This window comes from Mastigoproctus giganteus, chromosome 5, assembly GCF_048544385.1.
Source record: "Mastigoproctus giganteus isolate SK-2022 chromosome 5, ASM4854438v1, whole genome shotgun sequence".
NCBI lineage: Eukaryota > Metazoa > Arthropoda > Arachnida > Uropygi > Thelyphonidae > Mastigoproctus > Mastigoproctus giganteus.
The window spans coordinates 24,131,051-24,150,016 of NC_143579.1; the positions used below are offsets into that span (position 1 = coordinate 24,131,051).

Below are 18,966 nucleotides of genomic sequence, written 5' to 3' on the forward strand. Positions count from 1 at the left end.
TCTCTCTCTCTCTCTAAGGAATGCCATCATTCAGATCAAGATTTTTCTCCTTTGCAGATTTAAGAATTAAATGAAAGGCATCTCATGAGAAAGTACTTTGTGGGTGGTGTGTAGAAATGAAAGCGAGACGATGGAGTGGAGGGGGGGGGAACCACACGCGCTCAGGAAAACGAGAGCGAGACGCTACTTCTATAAAAGCCAAATGGCTGCAATCTCTTTGCTTTTTTTTTTGACAGGACTATTAGTTCTTAACAATAATGGGACACGTCATTTCCGCTAAAGGATTCTCTATCAGATTTCTTTGAAGTGCAATTTCCGCTGTGTGCGCAAGTCTTCGCTCGATGCACCACTTGGAGAGAAGGAGGGAAGAGAAGGGGGGGGAAGTATTTCAGCGCACGTGCCATCGATTAATTTTTCCAACATCAACTTCCAGCAAAAAAGAAGTCGTCGTCTTGCAGTTGCTTAAATTGCTGTTTTGTTTCTTTGGCCAGTAAACATCACCTGAGAGAAAGAGTTAGGGTTGTTGACTTTGACGATCCTCTTCAGATAAAGAGTGGAACCTATTTTCGCGCCTCGTACGCGGAGAACGACACCACTGGGTCTCTTAACCCAGAGCTACGAGACCCGACTGATCGAGGTAATACGGACGTTAAGGTCAATATTTTAAGTCAGCAGCGATAGAATCCTGTAGAACGCACCAGAGACTTCTTGGGAGCAAGTAGTTATTATAGAAATTTGTTAGCTCTCCTGCATATTCGATGACTCCTCCTCTCCTACTACTAATACCTTGAAAATTCGTTTTCCCTGCACACATTTACGTAAGACTAGCAATGATTTTTATAAAATAAGCTTCCACTTACGAGTATTCAAAAATGTTGTCAACACATTGGTCAAGGTGGTGTCCAGTATGAGTGTGGCACTGTTTTGAAGAATGCCATCCATTCAAATCGAAATTCAAGGGCCCAATATCTCCAATCTTCTCCTAAACAATAACAGTTTCCACCAGAGCCCAACCTGCTAAACAAAAATCTCCAAGGATACTCCAACCGTTCCGTCCATCTAAAGTTCTTTTAATATTTGAATACAAAAATATTTTTCCATTATCTCGATACTGCTTTTCCACGTATTTCAACTTGGAAATCGGACAACTACGAATAACAAAATCGATGGTTAGAAAGCTTCCCTTTTCTTTCCTTTCCTCAAATCAACGATGTTTTTTCTCCTTTTTGTGCATACGTATGTTAGGTTAATTAATGAACCAATTAGTATGTTAATTAGCAGAATTACAAAGATCTTCTAAAGCAACTTCGTGCAAGTCAATAATGTCCCTTAGCTGGTAGGAACTCTGACAAAATATTTTTCTAGCTGCTGTTTATGCCTTTCGTAATGGAAGCTAATTTCTCCACAACACGAGGACTGTGTTCGTCAAATATGCATTCATTTGCATAGTAATTGGATGTCATGAGATTTTTTGTTTGGGGGCTTGGGGGAGGAACCGGTGAATAATTTTCACTGGTCCCATAATTTTTCTATTGATCTTTAATGCAGAAGATTAAAAGTCATTCATAATTCAAAGACAGAATACGATAAATTTTGCTAAGGCTTATCATAAAATGTATGTGGTGATGTATAAGCACATGGAAAATTTTTAATTACTGCTCTAACAAAGGGAAAACGAGAGGTTTGAGGGAGCATTCGGAAACGTGTCCTGAGTTCTTTCAAAATTTTCTTAACTTCGACTTCTTTCAGATGTCTACTACTTTAGTACTTTCTATTCAACACGTTATAATTAACCTGTGGCGTAATCCGATTGTTTGGGTGTCCCTGCCCCCACCCATTACTGGATCGTTCCCTTACGCGTAGGAGGATGCTAGTCGCAAGGGCCTTGTAAGAAAGCGCTTTTTGTAGGTGTCTTGATGCATTTTATTATCTGCAGTACGTATCCACTAAGGACTGGAGTCTTAAATGGAACCAAGTCCTAATTTAAATCTGATTAAGAGGAAAATTAGCATACGAATGCAGTTTTTTTGTGGGGGAGAAACTGCTAGTTTCTTCGAGTCATTTATCAACTAGTAGGTGGGCTGACATGGCTGTAACAAAAGATAAACTTTCATAAATTACAAATGTCTAACGACTAAAATGTCATTGGCTCATTGGGGAAGGAAGTAAAATGTCCTTGGCTATGCGAAAGAACAGCTGTTCCACTGTATTTTTGTTTTTCTGTAGTTCTGTTTCCTAACGATAAGCCGAATTGTAACCCTTTTTGCAATGGCTTCTTTCCACATTAGTGAATACATAAATGTTTATATACTTTTGAGAGCGTAGTGTACGTTATACGTACATTCATTGATGTTTTAAGAAATATTTATTAGCAGTATTTTCCATAGTGGAAGGAAGCCAGAGAAATTTACTACACTACAGCAAAAATAAATATAAAAAACCATCTATGCATTTCCCTTCTCACGTAGGTAACTGTCCGGCTGTCCTCTCAATTTGCCCAAATTATCATTCTCAAGTACCGACAGAGGCAATTCATTACAGTAATTAACCACCCGCTGGCTAAAAGAGGACTTACTGCAATCCAGTCTAAACCACTTTCCCCCCATAATTTGAATTTATGACTCCTACTTCTGGAATCATTTATAACAGTGAAAATTTCGCTTTCGTTGATTTTACTGTGTCCCCTCTCAGTCTTATAAACCTCAGTCAGTCCCTCACCCCAAGAGTTACCACGCTCTGTAGCGCGCATATTCGAAGATCTTAACAAGCCGGTCTTTGTACCCTTTCAAGAAACTCGATCTTTTTATTTTTTGGAGTGGTCACCATACTTGGACCTAATCTTCAATTACAATGTTCAATAAATCATCAATAAGACACTGAGCCTTTCTTGCCTACAATCTACACCGCTTGTAGATTCACGTCCGCCCACATCACTCCCTTCTTCCTCTACTCTTTAATTGAACCTCACCAAGCGATGTAGTTATCTTGGATTACCTCAAAGTATGTTTTGTTTTAGAACACAGGTGCCACTTTTCTAACCATCCATGAACCCTACCGAAGTCGGCCCTTTTGTCCCTTGTTTTGCTAAAACCAAATGTTGAAATTACTTCCTGCATCCAACTGTGTTATTGCCTCCACGATTTTCCCTACCACCGAAGTCAGCCTAACCGATTTACAATTACCGACTTCGCCCTCAAAACCGGCTATGCAATGCCACTTCTGTAATTCAAGTCCCCAGTCCAGTGAAGCTCTCATAATTAATCTTAGTGGATCAATGCCCTCTTCACCTTCTCTATCAAAAATAAAGCCGTTACAAACAAAAGGTCACCAATATCTTTATTTTCATCCGATATAAAGGCAATGAATTATCAACTTCAGCTCTTCAGAACTTAAAATTGCCAAGGTGGAGATCTTCAATTATTTTCTTTGCGTATTTTGATTTAACTCCATCTTCTTGCTTGCAGACAACCCTATAATGTTCCTTTCCATCAGTGAAAAGAAAAGAAATATTTAATTATTTTTCCCTTCGACTATTATCTTAAGAAAATACGACTTTATCGATCGTTTTTAATAAATTCGTGTTTCATTTATCGCCTACCAATTTCCTTTACTACATCATTGGGTAGTTCGAATTTCAACCGAGAGAGGGCGCCTCTCAATTACTTCCAAACTGTCGTGTTAAAATTAATCGAAAAATGGTGCTTTTATTCATATGGATGGACGAAATATTTTAAAAATAATGTATTATAATTCGGTTTCTTTTATGAAAATTCTTTTTTTAAAAGGCTATTTATGTGCTGCTTAGATATTGAAAAATTACCTAAAATTAGTTTTTATAAACTAGATTAAAATGGCGAATATATAATTTGCTATTTAGTGCCAGTTATTTATTATATTTTTTTAAATGCTTCACTACATTATTAAAAAGGACTTTCGAACTGTATTGTTATGGAAATAAATTTCTTGTCAAATAAAATGCGAATTTTCTTTACTAATTATTTTCCCTATTTCAATATTAGAATTTTTGTATCATAACTTAAATCACCACATCCCTATGATGATATATTAATGAACTAATTACAAAATGGTTTAAAAAAAATTGATTTTTCATCAATGAAATCTTTACAGATCCTGTAATGAATTTCTAGAAATAATAACGAAAAGTCGAAGTTTGTGGGGGAATTATCATACCGACTGGAATGGGGTTCAAGATTTGTATTCATGGATTTTTGTTTGATATCTTTAAATCTCTATAGTAACCACACAAATTTTGGTTTCTACTCGGTTCTCCTTTCTACAAGGGAAAAAGGCCCAAAACAATCCATGAAGAAATGGTTGCTGTTTATAGAGAAAAAAAACTGCCCAGGTTACAGTGTTCTTGCACATTGGTATAAACAGTTCAAATGTGCAAGAACCTCAGTGCATGATGAAATCCCCAGAGGCCCAGCAGCTGCTGTAATAAAAGATTGTTGCAAAAATTGATGCAAAAATTGATGAATTAATCTTGGAAGAGCTCTAAACTAGTGTAGGGCCTGTGGAGAACATCATCCATCAACAGTTGCATATGAGTAAAGTGTCTGCTAGATGGGTTCCCACACTTAGGACCCCTACCCGAAGAAGGAAAGGACACAATGGGACAGGAAAAACTGGAACGTTGTCGCATCCTCTTATTCCCACCACACTGATCTTTTGATTTCTTCCTCTTTCCTGCTCTGAAGTCCTTTCTTCGTGGAAAACGCTTTGCTGATGAAGAGGTGATTTCTGCTGCCGAGTTGTGGTATGAAGGACAGCCCAAGGGCTTCAGAAGTAGCCTGCGGAAGTGTATTGAGAAGGGGCAAAAATGTGACATTTTGTCTGGCAACTGTTGAAAAGTGTAATAGATGGTGTTGATCCAACCTTCTTTCAATTACTGGGCGAATACTGGACATCAATGATAGACATTTACCCAGAATATATTACTCGATAACTCAAACTGAGAAGCCAGAGCTGCTATTAAGTCTTGAAAGCATATACTTTAAAATGTTCTTTGGGACAGATATTTTTCTAATATAGAAATTCTTATACGAATCATTGAAGAAGTTTTCTAAAAATGAAAAAAATATATTAATTATGTACTTTTATGTATTCTTTGTCTCTTTAGATGTTTGTAGAAAGGTCATACTAATGTATAAGATATTAGTATGTGCATATAGAATTTTTCAAATTTTAAATAAATAAATTCTTTTATATCTCCGGGACGACCACACGGTCCAAGGAATTCAAAAGAGAGAGGTTACAAGAAACAGCACCGTGTTTAGCAGGTCATGGGCTTAAACCCGATCACTCAAAGCACGCGTACTTATGCACCTTCGCACATGACCACTCGGAAAAAAGTTTTTTTTTTGTGAAATTACTACTTCTCCAAAGATCTGTTATAGGGAGCCACTAGTCTCTTTAGGAATAGGCCCTTCAGCCCTATGAATTAGCAGATTTCTACAGGTGATAAGAAACGGAGAGATTCCGAGAAGGGGCTGTAAACTGCGGTGAATACCGATCTGCAGACAGCATTGTGCATATCCCTTATCAAAAATCTCCCCACCTATATCACGATCAACCTGTATTCATCAAGCCTTTAGCAATCTCTGGTAAAGAAAAGAATGAAGGGACCATCTTTCTTCTTCTTCCCTAACCCCCACCCTTGTAATTTTTCCGTCTAGGGTCCAGTGACCTTTGTACTCAGTGTCTTCCGACGCTATATTTGTTATATCCTGAATGGTCCCCTATTGTATCAAAAAGGAAAGAAAAATTCTCCACAACCCTCAAGCTCAGATGTTGTAGCCCTAAAAAAAAAAAAAAAAAAAAAACTCGTTAAGAGATGAACAAGATCATTTGCACTCTGCTCGTCTCTGCTTATCTTCATATAAATTCAACTGTTGACCACCAGCACCTTGAACGCACATCTTTACAGAGGTTAAGGGTGTATAGGTCAACACACTTCAAGTACTAAAGATCTCTAGGAGTTGATATCTAAATTATAATGTTTCAGAGCTATCAGCTCTTAGATACTATTTCTTACGAAGATTTTTTTTAATGCAAGGACGATGTCCTACTAATGAACTGTTTTCCGGTTGCTCAGCGGAAGTTCAAGTCAAGCCATAGTAGGTTTGGTCTTCCACCCACATAGCTGGCAAATTTGCCTGCTTCCTTATACAGCAATATGGCAATTCCCCATAATAAATAATTGCAATTAGAGGGCAATTAAACAATTTAAAAATTAGTATCCGTGTACTTAAGAATCCTATTGAATTCAATTTAATAAAGCAAATAATTTTAAACTTTCTGAATTATTTCACCCTATTGTAAATGTGCAATAATCTTAAAATGAGTTCGTTTGAGCCAAGGTTCACATCTGCAAACTTACCACTAAACCATGGCAGGAAGTTCCCAAGTAGGTAGGTGGATGTAATCTATTTATGCAGCAGTATCGCGAATAGGAAGGGGGAAAAAAAGACCAAGTAAAAGAAAATCACTTAGCTTATATGAATCAAAAGGTTTTCACCGCTGGCAGGCACGAGATAAAATTGACAGTGGGAAGATGTATCCTCGAATGGATGTACACTCTTTATCTGGCTTGCGAGGTGATGGATAACTTGACACACTCACCTCATCTACCTCCAAGAGTAACCATGCTGTATTCTGTCAACCGCGTTGATAATCAGCCCGGTGGCAGATGCGCTCGGTAAGTTGAAGGTACTGATATGAAAAATGTCAGATAAGTTGTATTCTCAATAATCCAATACAGACTACATAAGTTCTTTGCAATTTTTCGAGTTTATTCGTAAACTTCCATTTCACCACTTCAAAAATTGTACGTTGATGTTACATTTTATTCAGTAAACAGACAAAATATTAAAACCAATGCATTGATAAAGCGATAAATCCGTCTTCATGCCCATGTCAAATTTACTGAACTTAACCAGCTGTTCTCGATTTTAATGTCTGACCATACAATGCCATTCTTCATTGTTTGCCTCAAAAGCCATACATGAGGAATGGAAAATATTATCAACTTCGATTATCACGATAAGAAACGAATGGTATAATACTAATCACATAAGTGCTCTCATGACAGCCCACCTAACCATGTACTGACAAATGTGAGGAGAACGAAGACACGAATAAGAAATATTCTCCAACTATCTTCAACATCTGAATGTATTGCCCCAATTATATATGTTGTTCCAATTATGGTCCTTACCGATACGCAGGAAAACCACAACATGAAAAAGAGAATGAATACGACATATTTCACTAGAACAGCGACAGAACTCTGGGCTCCAACCTATTATTTTCTTCATGCTTCGCTCGTTGCCCGACATTTTTCAAGTACGCAGAAAGGAGTTACTTTTAGACTGTACTTGGCTGAAGCCTGCTGTACAATGTTATCTGGAAGTTGAGTTTGAAGTGGCCAGTAGAGAAGGGCCAAGGTTGTTCCATCTGTCACTCTAATCTGCTATTGCATTGAAGTTCTCTAGAAACGTATACAGTCAGTCATAAAAAAATTACGCTCACTTATTTTAAAATATTTGCTCTAAAAACTTGAAAATTCATAGAATTAGCTGCTTACAATTAGTAATAGATTCGTATATCTGTGTTAAAAACAAAACTTACATTTATGTTGCATTAACAAAATATACCTCCCCAGAGCATCCCAAACACGTTCTAGTCGAGTGATCTGGAAGATTACTTCATTCTGTGCTTGGACATGCGTATTAATGGCACAAAACTAAATTTCCCATATCTTGAGAGTAAGTTTATATGGCATTCGTGTAACTTTTGCGTATGAGTACAGTTATTAGACTCTGCATACTTGTATCAGTAAACGACAAACACCATAACCCCTTTTTTTTCTATATACGTCACCATAGACATATTTTGGTAGTGATGTCATCAAACTACCGGTATTTAATTGGATAACAATATACAAAAAAACCTGACATTTTAAGTTATCCAGCTTGTAGACAAAATGATGCTAATAGGTCACAATTTTATGAGGTACACTTGGAAACAAATTTCTTTTTCAACCATTTAGTATCGTTTCTGAGAAAATTCTGAAGTGTTTAAACGCAATTTACAAATCCAGTTTGAAATATTAATTATTGCAATAAGTGCAAAAAAAAAAAAAAAAAAAAAAAAAAATAGAACAGCGGTTAAATGTTTTTCCTGTAAAAATATTGTATTCGTCATATGAAATCCATTCTGTAGATGGAGGAATAATCAGGAAAAAAGCTGCTCTAGTTTGTTTTAGTAGATATTTTTTAAATACACTGCTCAACAAAATTAACAGAACAATGTTTTTCATGAATATCTTATTGTGAACAGCGTCTTCAGCGACACATTGCTCGCAATAAAATATGAGTTTTAGCCTACAATCAGATTCTAGACGTTATTTCACCTGGAGACAACGAGGAATGCAGTACCATCCCTTCAACATCAGAGAAAGGGACACAGAGTGGAGGCGGTGTTCTCGAGTGGGGGGAATAATGATCAACGGCCGCACCCTCTTCATATTTTTGATAACAGATCCTCGAACCCAATGTGAGACTTTTTAGGATGTGGTTGGAAAGATTCTTTTCATACACCACAACGTCACTGCGCATAGAGCTGAAGTGGTGGAGAATCTTGAAACTGAAGATATCCAAAGACTGCCGAGGCCAGCACGATCACCAGACTTAAATCTGATCGATCGAACATGTCCCTTGGGTGTCGTATTGCACTCCAACAGCCAACTCCTCGGTCACTTGGTGAGCTAAGGTATTCACTGCTGGAAGAATGGGATTTTTTTTGCCACAGAATCTTATAGATGGTTCACCGCTATCAGGTCTGCTTAGCCATTGAAGAGGATCATAAGCCATATATTCGAGCATCTTGTATCGACTTCTGTAAAAACCTAACGATAAAAGAACTTAGATCCATCTCAGAGACCCGATTAATTATAAAAAAAAATAAGCATTATACACTAACTTCGCGAATAAATGCTGAATTTTTCGAAACAGGGAAATAAAGTTCGTTTTAAAACAAAAAAAAAAAAAAAAAAATTGTTCGATTACTTTAAAATCCTGGAGTGTTAGCGTAAAATATTTACCTGTTAAAAGGAGAGAAAAGGAGCGAGAAAAAAAGCCATCTCAGCAATTCACATAACTCATTCTCTGTCACCATAGGAATTATGAGAATGGCTTTTTCTCCTATCGATGCCTTTTAAGTGCGTACATTTTTACGCGAAGTAGATTAAAATCCCACGTGCCTAGGAAACATTACGTTATTCGAATCAATGTGAAGATAACAGTGAAATATCGTCTTAAAGGCGATGAAATAGCGTCAAGGTGGATAAGTACCCTATCGTTCCACGATACTCGGCTATATGTGTGTTTCGCCATTGTCAGCAACCTCAGCTGCAGCAAGTTCAACAGTGATTTCCTGCAAGAAGATGCAGTTGGAGGGGAGAAGGGAGGAGGGAAACAGAGTAACCAGCTTCTATAAATCAGAACTTCAGCACTTTGACAGCTCGATATTCACGCTGACAGATAAAGAGCAGTGCCGAACCAAGCGCGCTAGAGAAAGGGGGGGAGGGGTCAAGCCTCGAGGATATCCGATTACTCAGCGAAACTGTACTCACCACATATGTACGACAGTGCATGATACCGTCAATGCAAATTGTGGCGTTCACGGCTTCTGTGTATCATCGCATCCGCATTTATCGTTCGCACTTTCGACTGCGGCGATTTTTCACGCATTTCATTTTCCATTCTGAGTTTCCTTTTTTTGTTTTCTTTTTTCCATCCGCAGTCCCTCGTTGAGCTTGTGGCTCTGGAGCGCGCCCTTTTTCGCACAAAAGAAAAAGTCGTTTATGAAGTCACCATAGAATAGATCCTAAGACGGTGAAAGGGACCAACCCTCCGGAGTTAGCATTCATTCTGGATCGCTGAAGAAGTGGTGGTGTGGGTTAAAAATACATTCAATCGGGATAATGTCCTGGCATCAAAATTGGGAGAGATCGTAACACCTCATTAGGTGTGTGCGGAAATTGTTTAGCTTGGCTTCCCAGAGGGGAGATAGATTCGAAAGACGATAAGGAACAGGTGGCTGACTCTGCCTCGAGAATAATAAATACTACAGAACACGCGGCGGTTGAGTTTTTCTGCTTCTGTTCACTTTGTTTGGTCCCTTATCTCGATTTGGGTCTCAACTGTAGGACAACGGACTCTGTCCTTATAGATAAACTACTACAAGATGAAATATTGTATTACTACGCACTACTTCACAAACTTATCTAGCATTCGTCTTAAAATACCTTTCCACCCTCCTCAAGTGTGGCATCAACTCTTTATTGAAAATTAACTAATTCTGTAATTTTAAAACCTTTATTCCACCAACGCACGTATAAAAGTAGATCATACAGTTTTCTTCAGTGCTATCCATAAATATAAAACTTTAGTCTAACTTTTAAAATAGTTTGCTGAAAAATTGGCAAACATACCTTTTATCTTCGAGGTACCCTTCTCAACTGATGTGACCCTCCTCACATTCTGTTTATACAACGCCTGTGCATTGGGAAAATACCAAGAAGAGATAATACCAGCCTTATCACTGATTAGCGGACATGATCTACTTCTGCAAATATTTACCCCAGTTAGTAAGCCTGATGTGTCACTTAAGAAGCATGATTAGCAAAAAAAAGGAAATACAAACCCATTATACGTATTTATCTGTTTAGGTGGATCTAACCGCACTGCAGCAGATTTGAGGATTTTGCATTTTCTTTGAATACAGTTTAACAACAGTCCTTACACAGAACCGTGTGAGTGATGGATATGAAGTACCCGGACTGGACACAAGAGTGTCGTGGAAACGTTTAGATTTTATTACAATCAGGAGGGGAAGGAACCAAAATAAACAGGCACTGAAACCCAAAGATATAATTGCAAGGTGCAATCTTCGTGAAATTCTTTTGTATACATTAATTGAATTTATTAAATATTAATAATATCATGCTGGGAAACTGGCCCAAAAGAGTCGAAGCGTACATATCTGAAGGCTTATTTTAGGAAGGATGTAGAGTTGCTAGAACGGGTACAGAGAAGGGCAAAAAGATTGGTGAGGGAGTCCCTCTTACCAACAAAGGATTAAGTTCTGCAAATTACAGTCTATCTAGAGACTAGGCACCTGTGAGGTGATTGAATTGAGGTGTATAAAACTTCGATGGGTTGAGCAGGCTCAATGCTGATGGGATTCTTCCTCAGATAACGAACTTGAGAGGGCATAAATCCAAATTGAGGAAGGACAGTTGTAGAATAGATTGTGCGGAAATTTGCCTTTAGCCAGCGGCTAGTTGATAGTTTAAATAAATTCAAGGAGGAACTGGACAAACTGTTTCATCATATGCCTCTACTAATGCTAAAGTCTGTGCTATTTTTGTAAAGATTTAACACATTTTTGACCACTGATTTTATTCGTACCTTAAAACCACAGCTGGGACTTATTCCTATTTCTAACATCTGCGACCCATATGTAAGTAACATTACTCAGGCCTTAAATTAAGAAAATATTCGAGCTGAAATCATTTCCTGTTTTTGCCTCGAGCCTTGAAATATATTTTTTTTAAGTCAGTTTTATTGCACGAAAATAAATAAGCCTTTAAAAATAAATAAGAGAGAAATACGATCTCGGATAATAAATAAATCCCTACACCACGGAATTGTCCACAGTTTAAAATTCTGATGGGATAAATTTTTCGAACGCTTTCAGAGAAAAAGAAGGGCCATCACCGTCAAAATCACTGTTTTCCAATCAACTTAGGCAAGTCACGTATGAAAATAATGGTGGTTTTTCTTGCTCGTGGTCATATACAAACAGGAAAACGAGTCTTGTTTGCTGCTGATAATGTGCCATATAGCTTTCTTGTTTTCCACGCATTTGGACAAGTTTGAATAACTGTTTCAAATAAAAAAAAAAAAAACAGTTCAAATAAAAAACAGTTCCCAGTTCCAAAAAAAAAAAAAAAAAAACTAAATAAACGAATGACTGATTTTGGCCTACAAAAAAAAAAAAAAAAAAAAAAAAATTTAAAGTTCCAATTACGATTAAAAATAATAAGATTTAAAAAATATATAAAGTAAATTAGGATTAAAATAAAATATTTTTAAAAACTCCACTTTTTTGACAAAATACAATTATTAAAAATCACATTGTACATTAATAACAATCCATTTCAAAGAAGGCAAAATCTACGTCATAGCACGTGACTGATAATTGGCGCTTTGTATCAAGTGAGAGACTTTCGGAACCGTTTAATATTTACAAAAATTAATGAATATTTAAAATAAGCAATGGAAGTCCCAAAAATCATAAAATACAGTCAGTCAATGTTGGAAACATTTTAAAAATTAAAAAAAAAATACTTCTATGGTAGGTACATGTGATGAAAATATTTAAACCAAATATACAAAACTGTAAAAAAATAATTAACCAGCAAATAACACTTCTGTAATCCGGATTTCCTAAACTCCCAAATAAAGGACTTTGCTTTATTTGCTTCAAAGAAAGCAAAACTCTACATCATAGCACGTGACTGATAATTGGCGCTTTGTACCAAGTGAGAAACTTTCGGAACCGCTTAATATTTACAAAAATTAGTACATTTTTTTAAATAATTAAAGTCCCATAAAATAAAGACATTCTATTATTGAAAATTTTTAAATTAAAAGAAAAAAAATACTTACTTCTATGGTACATTTGATGAAAATACTACAACCAAGTATACAGAACAGCGAAAAATAATTAACCAACAAAATAAGCGCAGCTATTACTTGTGTAATCCGGATTTCTTAAGTCCCAAATAAAGGAGCGAGTCTAGACGCATATCAAATAGCAGTACTTTCAAATATATTTACATCAAACCTCCTTCTCACTGTTTTCTTTCAAATGTGACGACTGAATTCATGATTTATATTTCCGCTGCTGTCTACGTCAGCGCATGACACACTATGACAGGTCACAATTCAAGCAGATTTATTTACAAGCCTGTAGACAGTTTGGCATAAAGAATTATTCTTTTTTTATATATATAAGTCGCTATAGTTTAGTTTCCACGTCATATTATTCAACCGCCAAAGGGGATGATATATGCAAATTTAATCAGACGACAAATACACGTCCACCCTCTTCAACTGAAGTCGTATCGATGAAAGTAGACTTGGGACATCGAAGAAAATTCCCTTTACAATGACAACATCTTATTTGTAATACGTCAGTGACGAACTGTAAAATGTCACTGCTGGAAAACTTAAATTGAGAGTGAGGGTTGGAGTTAATTATTAAATCACGTGGACGGTAAAATCCAGAGGGGTGTTTGAATAATTAATGACATCACCAGATAATTACACGTTATAGGCTTCTTTCAAATGGATAAAAAATAAAAATTGCAGATATTTCGCTTTATAGTAAAATTTGTTTTGTGTCCGAATTCACACTGAAAAGGGAAGTAGGTTTTTCAATAGTTTAAATTGAGTGAGTTAGTTCTTCGCGAATTTTACTAATACGAAGTCACTTACCTGACCCTGACGAGTGGTCTCATAACATGCGGCCCATACTCTTGAGCCACACCACCAGTAATATACATGACAAACGATGCCAATGGCCGTGAGCAGCCATTCAGCCATCAGATGACGTAGAGAGAAAACTAGCCAACCACTTGGAACAGGAAGCTAATCACTTGCTTGAAGCGTTTCATTCTTCAAGTTGTCTCAAAGTGTGTAAGAGTTACTATAAAATGCTGCACGGTATACCATACCATCTGGCACTGCGAGGTTTCCATGCATTTGTTCCAATAAGTAATGAGTGCTGTGCTACAAGCAGCAAACTTGTTCTCTCTCTCTCTCTCTCTCTTTTCTAAACGTGGGTCAGCTGGTCAGCGTCATCAAACCCCTTCCCCTAAACCACTTGCCGTTGTCATGGTTATGCCCCAGTAGCGATAGGAGAGATGTAAGACAAAAGTCTCTGGCACGTTCACTTCACTGAGCATTTCTCTAACCACCCCCCCTCCCCTACCAAAGCACTGGTGGTTGACAGGCCTATTGATGGGCTTGCTAGTTCAGATAACGGATTACGTAGGCTCCAAGAAAAGCATGACTGTTGGGTCTACGTCTACGCTGTTAGCAGTACAAAGCTAGCTTTAATGGAGTGCAGGGGTAACAAACTTACAGAAGGCAGTGGTATGCGAAGACTGGATTTCATTAAAAAAAAAAAGAAACGCGAATATTTTTACAGACAGCCATCATTTAGGAATCCATCTAAGGGCAACATGTCGAGGCTATGGACACACTTCCACCAGACACGTAGGAGTTGTTTATTTCTTTTCCAACCCAGTCATGGGGTGAACCACTTCATATAATGGCAAAACATCCATACATCAGGAAATAAATGGGGTTTGAGTCACATAACAAGCACGAAATGTTGCCATCTTAGTTCGAAATACCAGTCGCACCCCTGCAAAAGAATAATTCTCTGCGTGAAACCAATTGCTGGACTCTGTTGGGAAGTGGCAACGTAAAGCAATAAAGAACATTCGATTAAGAGTGATGACGTAAAGAAATTTAGATAAGAGTTAAGTACAGTGAAGCAAAATCAAAATTTTCTTATCTTGTTTTATTTTTATATTTCTGTCTCTCGCTCTGTAGCATACGATAGCAAGAATGAAAAAAACGTAAGCTGTAATCAACTTCCTTGCATTTATTTGATGTTTGCACCTCCTCCCCTGCCCAGTTGGGTGTGTCAGAGTAAAGTTTCTTGATAATAATAATGAATTGGATTACTTATGAAACAAATCACAAGAATTAACACAGTTGTGCTGATTTAATCTGCAGTAAATCGCATACTGGAGTAGTATCATAAGAATTCTGTCTGCCTCTCTCTCGTATTGTCTGTTTCTCCTTCATTTTCTGTTAATCTCTCTCTCTGTCCGTTTTTGTTTATTTCAATTATTGGCTTGGCTCTCTCTGTCTGTTAACTATTTCTGTATGTTTGTCTCTCTCGATTATTATCTATTCTCTCTCTGTTTTTTTTTCTCTCTTTTATTGTCTGTCTTTTCTCTATTATTGGCTGTCTGTCCGTCTGTCTCTATAATACGGGAGGTTTACCCCTCTGTTATTATCTGTTTCTGTTTGTCACTGGCTGTTTTCACTTTTTCATTGTTCATCTCCCTCTCTCTCTTGGCTGTTTTTTCTCACTCATTGTTTGTCTATCTTTCTCTCTCCTCTGTTTTTGGCCATTTCTTTCTTTTCTCTTCCATTGTCTGTCTGTCTGTCTCTATCCCTCTTTTATCATCTATTTCTGTCTCTGTTATTGGCTCTCTATTGTCCGTCTATCTTTCTCTAATATTGGTCTTTCATCCTTTCCGTTGTCTGGCTGTCCTTCTCTTTCTCTCTCTATTATTATGATCTGTTTCTGTCTGTCTGTCTCTATATTGGCTGTTTTCCTCTTATTGTTCGTTTTTCTGTCTATTATTATCTATTTATGTCTCTCTCTAATATTATCTGTTTCTGTCTGTCTCTGTTATTGGCTGTCTTTCTCTCTCAATTATTATTATCTGTTTATCATTTCCTGTTTTTCTTTTTATCATCGTTTGTTTCTGTCTCTCTATTATTGGCGGTTTTCCCCTCTCAATTATTATCTCTCTGTTTCTGTCTCTATTATTGTCTTTTTTCTCTTTTTCATTCTCTCTCTCTCTCTCTATGTTATTGGTTGTTTTTCTCTGTCGTTGTTTGTTTGTTTGTCCCTTTCTCTCTCTTCTCTTTTATTGGCTATTTCTCTCTCTCATTATCTGTCTGATTCTCTCTCTCTCTGTTATCTATTTCTGTCTGTCTGTCTCTGTTAATTGGCTTTCTGTTTCTGTCTGTCTGTCTCTCTATTATTGGTTGCTTTAATCTCTTCCATTGTCTATCTCTCTCTCTCGCTCTTTTTATTGGCTGTTTCTCTCATTGTCTGTCTATCTCATCCCGTTCTCTGTTTCCCCTCTCTCTGTGTCTGCCTTCAAAATTTTCAGCTTGTTCCGTTCTTACACAGTTGCTCCATTTTCTGTTTAAAGAAGTCACTGTCCGTTGTTGCACAAAAATTCAACCAGAACCAGTTCCTTTATAATAGAGCAACAGTAGAAAACTCAGTTGCAAGTGCGATGAACGTAGGATACCAAGTTGCAACACATGTTGTTTAATTAGATTCACTCTTTAACCTAAAATCAAGAAAGTGAGGTATCTGCACACAGCAAATCTGTCACTCAAGGTGAAAACTAGTTCTTTCTCTTTTTCTAAATAATCACTTTCGAAATGGCACTACACATGCTGCCTTTTTTCCTTTCATCAATACCGAGACCAAAGTATCTCTCTCAAGTTGCCTTTTCAAAACAAACAGTTCTCCTTCCAATAGAAGAAAACCTTGATATTCGGTCACCCAACTTATCAGACCAAGGCTACATCACTCAACATGATTAAACTGAGAAAGCATCTTGATTTCCTTGACTGCCACCCACCCACAGAATTATTCTATTAAATATTTCCCAATTTCACTTTATTTATTCTATTGAAATGCTAATTTTTGTTATAGACAGAACAAAGTCGTCATTCTCAGACTTCAGGTTGACGTTTTGAACCACTAAATCTAACAAATAGTTAAAATTATATAAAAATTTAGTATTATTATTTAATATTATGAAACATAATATAGATACTCATAATATAACATAGTTTATTTATAATAATTGGAAAAAACTATATCATTATACACTGCTCGACAAAAATAACAGAATACATAAAAACGTGATATAACTGGAGTATCTTGTGTTGAAGAGGGACAAAATTTGGTTTGGTGGTAGTGTACCATAGAATAACCATGAAATGATTGTCTCTAGATCCATCTCGTTGTCTCCAGATGAAATAAAGTCCAGAATTAGGCTAAAACGGAACTCCTATTTTATTATGAATATTGTCTTCGATGACACTGTTCATGAAAAATATTTTGGTTCTAATAATTTTGTCGAGCAGTGTAGATAGAGAAATAAATGTCTCTTTACATCTCGAAGAGTATGAAAATACTTTACCTCTCTCTCTCTCTCTCTCTCTACAGGAAGAATAGAACTGCAAAAAATGAAACCACTGCCTTTCTACCAACGAACATAACTTGAAATTAACTTTCTTAAAAATATTGCATTCTTTTCTTTGCCAATTATAAGTAGTAACATAACCCTCCAGAAAAAGTTCCTGTATCGTCTACCTATGATTTTTTTTCCCCAAAGCAACAGTTTCCTGTGGTTGTTAGGAAGGAAACTTCTCAAATTCCCAACTGAATTCGTCTATAAAACGAGAATGTCTGAAGATAACAAGCCTGTTAGGCTTAAGTTCACAATGTTGAGAGAAGAGTTTTGTATTATTTATTTATTATTTTTTAGATGTTTTTTTTTATAGCGAAGGTGAATTCTAGAGCAGAAAAGAAAAATAAAACTCTCTCTCTCTAGTTTTTATAATCGAAAATCTCTTAAAACGAATAGGAGTGGAGGGAAAAAAAAAAGATTAAAAAACCAATGAGCATATAATGCGCCTACTTCTTCTTCATGACCGTCTGTCTGTCCGCATGTAATAACGCGATTCGTAGTGGAAGGATTTTTCCTTAAATTTTATACACTATTTCGTTCTTTTAGAAGAATTTGTTTGAAGTGTTTTATGAAGACTACATGCTGTATTGCATGTAGTCTTCATAAAAATTAATATTCTCTATATATTGAAACTCTATATTCAAGACAGTTCACTTCTTTCCTGAAAATTTCTAAACACTCTAAGGAGCAGTTGTCTTATAATTCTCTCGACAGTGTCGTTGATATATGGTATTGGGTAAACACCTGGTCTTTTAGAAGTCCCCACAGATAGGCATCAGGTGGCCTAAGGTCTGGAAAATAAGAAATGATGGCTTCTTTGAAATGATCTCTGAGCAACTTTGTGTTTGGGGATGCACCATATTGCTGAGACCATTTCTAAAAAACGGTAAATTGCGAAAACGAAAGTGTCAACAGCCTTGAAAAATGGTTTGGTATACAGGTCCATTACCATTGTTGATTACCAGTTCATGGACTTCATCTTCTTTCCCAAAGTTCTATAATTCACTATAATAAAATATTTTCTTGAAACTACTTTCGTTTAACCTAGAAATGCGACTCTATTTTGGTATGTAGTACTTTATTTTGGCACCTACTGTGCTGTACTCTTTGACTCGTGTTCCTTCTTTTATAAATTTGTACAGCTGAAAGAAATTCCCTTCCTGCTTCCCATACTTAACCTCTGTCTGTCTGGACGTTGCCAGAATTACTGGTTGAAGACATGACATACCCCTTACGTAGTAACACAGTCATATTTCTTCGAGGTGAACGGGCAAAACCGGTGATTGCATGTCATCCCTAAATCAAACGCACACATCAAGGTTGGTAAAGATCACGAGCCATCACACTACACCTGTTTGAACTGTCAAAATCGCCAGCAAACACCTTTTGATGAAAGAAAGAAAAAAAAGATTTTTCCCAATTTAACACTTTAACAAGTTGGGAATTCCAATGGACACCTTCAAGTAATTGGTTGCGATCTTAAGCTATACATCATACCCTGGCACAATGGATAAAAGATACCCTTATTGCCCACTAATTTATTCACCAAAAAACAAAGGTTAATTTGGATTCTTCAAAGAGGACATCTTCCACCTGTCCACAGTACAACATATTAGGGAATTGAGCAATGAATAGAAGGTATACCGAGATAATCATTGAGTTCAAGGATTTTCTTTGGGGGGTGTTTAAAAAAATAAACGATAATACACGAATACTTAAGCATTAACTCACGAGCATGAAGATAGTGATCAAATAAGAAAATCGAGCTAAAGGACAGCCTTCAGCAA

General features: G+C 36.7%; 1 protein-coding gene across 1 annotated transcript in view; it reads right to left on the reverse strand.

The window, feature by feature from the left end:
- The window catches only part of LOC150085241 (uncharacterized), a 102,834-nt gene that overhangs the window by 10,373 nt on the left and 73,495 nt on the right, over positions 1-18,966 (reverse strand). The window lies entirely within an intron of this gene.